Genomic DNA, 9,026 nt, shown 5'->3' with positions numbered 1-9,026 from the left:
TGCCGAAGAACTGATGCTTTTCAACTGTGGTGTTGAAGACTCTTGAGAGTCCCTTGGACTGCAAGGAGATCCAATCAATCCATTCTGAAGGAGATCAGCCCTGGGATTTCTTTGGAAGGAACGATGCTAAAGCTGAAACTCCAGTACTTTGGCCTCCTCATGCGAAGAATTGACTCATTGGAAAAGACTCTGATGCTGGGAGGGATTGGGGGCAGGAGGAGAAGGGGACGACAGAGGATGAGATGTCTGGATGGCATCACTGACTCAATGGACGTGAGTCTGAGTGAACTCCGGGAGTTGGTGATGGACAGGGAGGCCTGGTATGCTGTAATTTATGGGGTCACAAAGAGTCGGACACGACTGAGCGACTGAACTGAACTGAATCTGGCACCTGCTATGTCTTTTCAACAGGACAAAATAGGGTTAATGAACTAAAAGTGCGGCTTTCCCACCAAAGATAGGCCCAAAGTAATTGCAATTGAGAGAGAAAGAGATAGAGAGCAATAAAGCAAAGACATAGAAAATTCAAGATGTATGAGTAAAGAAAAATCAAAACTATGTCCTTTCAAAAAGCTTGTGCATAAATGTATAAAGCAGCATTATTCATAATAGCCAAAATATGGAAATAATTCAAATGTCTATTGCTTGATGGATAAATTTAATATATCCACACAAAGAAATACTATTTATCAGCAAAAATTAAGTACAGATACATGCCACAATGTGGATGAACCTTGGAAATATTATGTTAAGGGAAAGACACCAAGCACAAAAAAACATATATTATATGATCCATTTTATACAAAATGTCCAAAATAGGCAAATCCATAGCTTCAGAAAGTAGATTTTGCCCATTGCTCAAAGAGCTTGGGTGGGAGAAAGTGGGGGAAATAATGCATGACTGCTAATTGGTATGGGGTTTCTTTTTGAGATGATGAAAATGTTCTGTAATTACTGGCAATGATTGCATAATTTGGTGAAGATACTAAGAAGCTGTGGAATCTTACATGTTAAATGGGTGAATTGTATGATATATTAATTTTATCTCAAAATAAGCTTGGATTTAAAAAAGTATATCTCACAAAGAACTGTGGGTTTGGCTATTGGTATATGAAATTGATTAAAATCAGATGAGAAAAGGACAAAATTTTTGAGAGGGTTAAAAATGCTAAAGGGACCACTAGCCTAGAAAGGAGAGATTGACTGCTTCAGATTTAAAACAGCCCTTCATCCCAACCTTCGATGAGTAGAAAATGGGCTAGAAAAATTGCCTCACACTTAAGGAAGAGCTATTCAGTAATTCCCACTAAAAGCTAAATAGGATATCATAAAGGAGAGACTCTTACAGAGGGTTCATTCAAGGGCTATGAAGACAGGAGAATTTAAGAGTTCCTTGTGAAGGTAGAATTGGAGCCTAGTTAAAAACTTATCTCATCTCAGGTGAGGAAGCCCTCCCCAGGTTGGTTCAGCAATATTTTAGAATTGCTACAGACCTGGACTTCCAGGAGTATTTGGTGCACTGACCTTACCCATGGAACAACAGACTGGTTCCAAATAGGAAAAGGAGTATGTCAAGGCTGTATATTGTCACCCTGCTTATTTAACTTATATGCAGAGTACATCATGAGAAACGCTGGACTGGAAGAAACACAAGCTGGAATCAAGATTGCCGGGAGAAACATCAATAACCTCAGATATGCAGATGACACCACCCTTATGGCAGAAAGTGAAGAGGAGCTAAAAAGCCTCTTGATGAAAGTGAAAGAGGAGAGCGAAAAAGTTGGCTTAAAGCTCAACATTCAGAAAACGAAGATCATGGCATCCGGTCCCATCACTTCATGGGAAATAGATGGGAAACAGTAGAAACAGTGTCAGACTTTATTTTGGGGGGCTCCAGAATCACTGCAGATGGTGATTGCAGCCATGAAATTAAAAGACGCTTACTCCTTGGAAGAAAAGTTATGACCAACCTAGATAGTATATTCCAAAGCAGAGACATTACTTTGCCGACTAAGGTCCGTCTAGTCAAGGCTATGGTTTTCCAGTGGTCATGTATGGATGTGAGAGTTGGACTGTGAAGAAAGCTGAGCGCCGAAGAATTGATGCTTTTGAACTGTGGTGTTGGAGAAGACTCTTGAGAGTCCCTTGGACTGCAAGGAGATCCAACCAGTCCATTCTGAAGGAGGTCAACCCTGGGATTTCTTTGGAAGGACTGATGCTAAAGCTGAAGCTCCAGTACTTTGGCCACCTCATGCGAAGAGTTGACCCATTAGAAAAGACTCTGATGCTGGGAGGGATTGGGGTCAGGAGGAGAACGGGACGACCGAGGATGAGATGGCTGGATGGCATCACTGACTCGATGGACGTGAGTCTGAGTGAACTCCGGGAGTTGGTGATGGACAGGGAGGCCTGGCGTGCTGCGATTCATGGGGTTGCAAAGAGTCGGACACGGCTGAGTGACTGAACTGAACTGAACAGACCTGGACTTCCAGGAGTATTTGGTGCACTGACCTTACCTATGATCCTTAGTGTATAGTGTATTGAGGGGCTGATATCTTTTTAGTTCCTAGGAATTTCAGCAAGAAGAATCACATCTAGACCTAATATAGACACAATAAGGTAGCAGCCCAATGAAGGGAATGCTATTCTTCGCCCAGAAGTCCTGGACTTGAAGGTTGATGCTGTGGATGACTTTTGCCTCAACTCCCTCAGGACCGCCTGTAGGATTCCCCTCAGCACAGTAGCTGGCATGTGCTAAGCACTAACTGATGGCGATTATGCTAAACTGTATTAGAAAGGAAGCCAGCTGGGTCATGGACATACATAACCTTAAGGAACTTGCTGGAGATCACACAGCTAGTAATGACAAATCAGATCTTGAACAAGTTTTGCAAAACCACAAGGTCCTGCTTTTCCCCCAGACTTCCCATAAACCGTGGCAGAGTGACGATTAGCTGGAAAGATTCCTGGCATTGCTGATTATTCAGTTTTCTTCAACAAGTATTGTGAAATTTGCGGTGCCCTTTTAATTTAATTATTGCTTACATGTAATGTGTGTGTGTGTGTGTGTGTGTGTGTGTGTCTGTGTGTGTGTGTGTGTGAAGAGTCTTGTTTCAATAGCTTCTACTCCATTAGTAAGAAGAAATGTTCACTTGCTTGCTTCGCTGCCTCCAATGCAGGCAGTAAGTACTAAATATTTCTTTTTGGAGCAGTTTATGAGAGAAGAATGTTTTCAAATTTATGAGGCTTTCGTGCATTTTCAGAAGAGATTCTCATATTTCACATATTTCCTTCTTTGGATCTTTCTATTTAGAGATCAGTTTAAAAATACAACCCATCTATCTGGAGCAGAAGGGTTGTGAACCATGAGTTCCACATCTCTGGAGACTTTGAGTCACTTTAAAGGCAAAATATGAAGAAAGTAAAAGGAAATTAAAAAGATATATAGCTTAGTTTTGGCCTAGAATGCAGCATGATTCCATGATAGGTTACAGTAGATTGGAGATACTGAAAGAAAATGCATCATTTACCAAAACCTGAGGGATATTTTTCCCCCCAAGAGAAACAAACAGCTGCTTGTTAGAATTGTGTCCTTATAGTAGGCATCCTCAATATATCTGGTTCCTTTCCTGCCTATTTAGACCAGATACTTTACTCTTAAAAATTATACTGTTGTATGATTTTGCCACATTTTCGGTAAGCATGTATAACTTTGGGAGTTTAAAGTTATACACTTAGGACCTAGGATTATTTCCCCAAATCTTTAAGAAGCAGATGGTTCAGAAGATCAGTTTATGATCACTTGTCCTTTGAAAAGTAAAGGCCTCCAGAACTAAATCTAAGTGATGGTCACCACGATTTTAAGGTTTCTTGCCCTACCTATTCGGAAAGGCTACAATTTCAGCAACCTGAAGGCAGCATTTGGCAATGGCGCTGTTGTTGAGTAGGGAAAGGAGATGGGTTATTTGACATTATGTCTCTTTTCCACTTTGATTTCTTCACTTCTCCACCTTAGATATATCTGGAAGGACTTGCTTATCTCCTCAGCAACACATTCACCATCAAGGAGACTTGACCTCTGTGTGAACTTCGTGTTCATCTTGAGGCTATTGGGTTGTATTGAGGTAAAGAAGACTGAATTGTAGACAGGAAGCCAAGGCCACCATTCTGCCAGTAAGGCAAGAAACAGGGGACGCGGCAGCTGAGCTTCTGGCTGGCAGGATTCTTGTTACCTTGGGGTCTCATTCTCCTGAAGGAACTTCAAGCCATGTGTTTCAAACCCCATTGCATAGAGCCCTAGGTTAAGGCTGCACCTTATGAACCATTGTGGCGGGATGAAGCAGGTGCAAAAAATTGGGAGGCTGAGTCCTTAGAATCTAGACTTCACCTCTGACAGTTTCAATCAGCACAGCTCTGTTTTTATCTACTGTACAGGTTGGGCCCTACCTCACATTAAATAATAATAATAATAATCAGATGAAAAAGTTGAACTTACCAGAACTCCTTTCAGGGAAAGTACTGTAAGTGGTTAGAAGGAATACTAAGGTCAGACATTTAGGAAGGGTGGGAGCAGAAGTGATATCTTTAAGAGCAGAGTGGAAATAAAAAGATATGACAAGTAAACTGCCATCTCAGGAGAGTGGGTACTGATGACGCCAAGCTTTTGTTTTTCCTGAGATGAATTGGCTGATTTGAGGACAGAGTTGAACTATTCATGAGAAGAGGGGACATGGTGTGCAAGGAAGGGTGGACAGAGAAAATCTCCAGTTTATAGGACAGCCAGGCTGACCTGGGGGAAGAATATATCAAGTGGGATTTTATGAAACTGCACACAGTGGCATGTGCAAGGTAAACAGTCCCTTTACTATGTAATCCTCTGACATCCACACCCAGGTAATACTTAGTAAAACTTGCTTTGGGTCTTTCAGCCAGAGAAGGCAAATAATGCTGAAGTTTGCAGCTTGATGGTTTAGAGAAAAAAAGACACTGTAAGTGTTTCATTTGGTGATTCACTAGAAGGACTCGTAAGACTCAGTAGCAGGTATTACTCACTGCTAAGGCCTTCCTTGGTGGCTCAGATGGTAAAGAATCTGCCTGCAATGCAGGAGACCCAGGTCAATCTCTGGGTCAGGAAGATCCCCTGGAATGGCTACCCACGCCAGTATTCTTGCTTGGAGAATTCCATGGACAAAGGAGCCTGGGGGGCTGCAGTCCACGGGGTCGAAAAAAGTTGGACGTGACTTAGCAACTAACACACACACAAGGGTTGTTACCAGAAAGGATATAGAGCAAATGCAACAGGAAAGAGAGACACAGCAGGGGATACCAGCGAGGCCTGTCGTGGGCTTCCAAGACCTTTTTTGTCCAAGGTCACACAAGAATGCTTTTTGTTGTTGTTAGCACTTAACTCTAGGGGCGTGTGTGGAATGTCTGTCTGGGGAAGTCTGAATGAGCCTCAAGTTCCAAGGATTTTATGGAGGCTAGTCACATAGGCCTACCCTGCTCTGCAACCAGGCCCAGCTATCAAAACTCAGAATTCCAATAATGATATCAGGCACACGTCATAAATCTTGGTGTTTATAATGCAACCTGAAAAGCCAATGTAGGATGATCTGTTGCTTCAAGGGTTTGTAACAAAATCATCGATCATCACATAAAGAACATTCTGAGGGTAGCATTCCCAGGAGTTGGCCAAGGGTCACTCAGGGTTCCCTCGAATCAGGCTTGCTTCGTGAATGTTTTCTTCACAACACGTTGGGGACAACCAAATTTGACTAGGATTTGGAAAAGGATGTCATAGCCAGACTCACGTTGTAGAGGTTAAAGATGGCTTCTGCCACCCGGAGGCAGATCATAGACTAGGCAAGAAAGCCTTCCAATTGGAGGCCTCTTGTGTGTTTTTTTTATGTTTATTTTTAAATTTTTAAAAAGCTTTTATCAGAATTTAGTTGCTTTACCATGTTTTTGTTTCTGATGTACAGCAAAATGAATCAGCTTTATATATACATATATCCCCTCCCTCCCACCCTCATCCCACTCCCCTAGGTCATCACAGAGCCTGGAGCTGAGCAACCTGTGCTATCTAGCAGCTTCCTGCTAGCTAGCTATTTTAGATACGGTAGGGTATATATGGAGACCTCTTGTTAAAGATGACTGAACTCTATTTTTTAAGTCTAAGTGTTTAATTTCATGATACTAGCTATATTTATTTGGCAAGCATTTAGTAAAATTTTGAGCCTCACCTCAACTATGCTGCACAGGGCATATTTATTCATTCAACAATTATTTTCAGAATGTGTGTACTATTTGCTAGACATTGTTGTATGGGGGTAAATTAGTGAAAACTCAGATGTCTGTTTTTATGAAGTGTACAAGTCTTGTGGGGGGAAATCAGAACAGATGTGATTTGAGGAAGCTATAATCTACTGAGTTTGGAGAAAAGTCATAAGAGAAGGCAGGTGTACTACCTGGAAGTCTAGAAAACAGAAATCCAAAGAAACTGGCTATTGGTGTCTGTTGGCTATTTTACTAGATCAGCCATTCTAATTTGTCTGGAACTGAGATGTTTCCCAGGATGCAGGACTCTTTCTGTGAAAACTGTTCTCTCAGCCGTGGGGCTGGGTCCTGCAGCCATGGCTCTGCTGTATCACCTGTCCACCTGACTAGAAATTAGGACCCATTATTAGCCAGTGTTTATCTCCAGAAGTTGGCCGGAGAAGTTGCTATGAATCTAACTGTAGAGCCCCATCATGAAGTCTGCACACCTGTCATTGAAATCTCTAGAATAAATCTAGCCTGTTTAACTTTTTATTTTGCAAGTTTTTTTTTTATTTTAATTGGAAGCTAATTACTTTACAATATTCTGCTGGTTTTTGCCATACATTCACATGAATCAGCCATGGGTGTACATGTGTTCCCCATCCTGAACCTCCCTCCCACCTCTCTCCCCATCTCATCCCTCAGGGTCATCCCAGTGCACCAGGCCTGAACACTCTGTCTCATGCATCAAACCTGGATTGATGATCTGTTTCACATATGATAATATACATGTTCCAATGCTATTCTCTCAAATCATTCCACTCTCGCCTTCTCCCACAGAGTCCAAAAGTCTGTTCTTTACATCTGTGTCTCTTTTGCTGTCTTGCATATAGGGTCATCGTTACCATCTTTCTAAATTCCATATATATGCGTTAATATACTGTATTGGTGTTTTTCTTTCTGGCTTACTTCACTCTGTATAATAGGCTCCAGTTTCATCCATCTCATTAGAATTTATTCAAATGCATTTTCTGATGGCTGAGTAATACTCCATTGTGTATATGTACCACAGCTTTCTTATCCATTTGTCTGTCGATGGACATCTAGGTTGTTTCCATGTCCTGCCTATTGTAAACAGTGCTGTGGTGAACATTGGGGGTACATGTGTCTCTTTCAATTCTGGTTTCCTTGGTGTGTGTGCCCAGCAGTGGGATTGCTAGGTTGTATTAGCCTGTTTAACTTTTAATTTTCTGAGGTACCCCAGTCTCCTTCTAAGAAGCTCACTGCCATTTTCTTTTTCAAGAAAGACAATGACTTCAAAATGAAGGGACAAAAGAGTCTTTGCTGGATGTGTTAGTGTTTCCATAGCTAAACTACTATTTTGATGCAGTCCAATGCAAATACCAAATGGACATTTTAATGTTATTTTAGAAAGTGATAAAAATGTGTTTCATATGAACCTCATAAAAGTTTCTAGAGGTCCAGTGGTGTGGGCCGGAGAAGGCAATGGCAACCCACTCCAGTGTTCTCGTCTGGAGAATCCCAGGGACTGCAGAGCCTGGTGGGCTGCCGTCTATGGGGTCTCACAGAGTCAGCACGACTGAAGCAACTTAGCAGCAGCAGCAGCAGCAGCAGCAGTGGTGTGGGCATGTCAAGCTCTTTCTTTTATAGCCATAACAGAACGGCCCCTTCTTCCCATTCCTGGCAGACTGACTCCATCAGGTTGTTCTTAACAAGGCCACTCACTGCTCCAGTAGACAGCTGGTTTCCCACCTTTGACAGGAAGTCTCTGCCATCATTCTTGCTTATGTTAATTAAGTGGATCTTCTTTACTTTGTTGTCAGAAACTGAACTAAAACGAATTCTCTAGGTAAGAGTATTTCCAAGATGATAAACAACTCTGGATTTTTCTGTTCCTTGGCTGTTCAAGCTTACTGCAAATATCTGCCTCTCTGTAGAGCTGAAATTTGATCTCAAGGGACCCACCCACCAAATATATTTCAAATTTCAGATCAATAAACTGGCATCCCGAGTTTAGTATTTCTTAAAATCATTTCACTAGATTTTAAAAATGGTGATTGAAAACTATGGATTCTGTGAAAACCTGAGTCTGACGCATTACCCCAGCCTCTTCCCATGGGCATGTTACTTGCACACAGTAGGTGTTCCATTAAAGCTTCTCAGATGACTAGAAACTCTGCTAGTCCTTTGTTCTTGAGATGCAAATTCTGCTGTACTTTCTAAACATAAACTATGTCCTTCCCTCTTGCACAATGTTAGTAACTGGATATAAATCTTACATTTAAGGTTCCCTTTGTCTTTGGAACCGCTCCCTGGCACACCTGTTGTGGATATTTCACTTTCTAAGGCTCAAGCTTTCAACCAAGCAGCAGGCCACACCTGAGCAACCCTGTGTATGTCAGTAACCTTCCTCAGTGTCCATCCCTCAAGTAACCTTCAACTGGCCCAATCTCTCTCCAGCCATAGCCCTTCCTCTCACAAGGGCTGAACTCACCTGACTTCTTCCCAGGCCTATTTCAGCACCCCTTATTTTACTTATGCATCAGAAATCACTTGGATACTTTTCTGGGGAAACAAACAAAACTTCCCAGGCTGCCCTCCAGACCCATGGGATCAGCCTACATGGGTACACGCTCCAGAAAATTGAATTCCATTCAGGACCCTAGTTCTCGGACCTGGAGTCCCCAGATAGTGGCACATTAAAAAGCTCCCCAGGTGTGATTATGGTGCACTATATTTACTTACAG

This window comes from Ovis aries, chromosome 3 (assembly GCF_016772045.2).
Source record: "Ovis aries strain OAR_USU_Benz2616 breed Rambouillet chromosome 3, ARS-UI_Ramb_v3.0, whole genome shotgun sequence".
Taxonomy (NCBI): domain Eukaryota; kingdom Metazoa; phylum Chordata; class Mammalia; order Artiodactyla; family Bovidae; genus Ovis; species Ovis aries.
The sequence above is the reverse complement of the archived record's forward strand: the minus strand, read 5'-3'. Positions refer to the sequence as shown.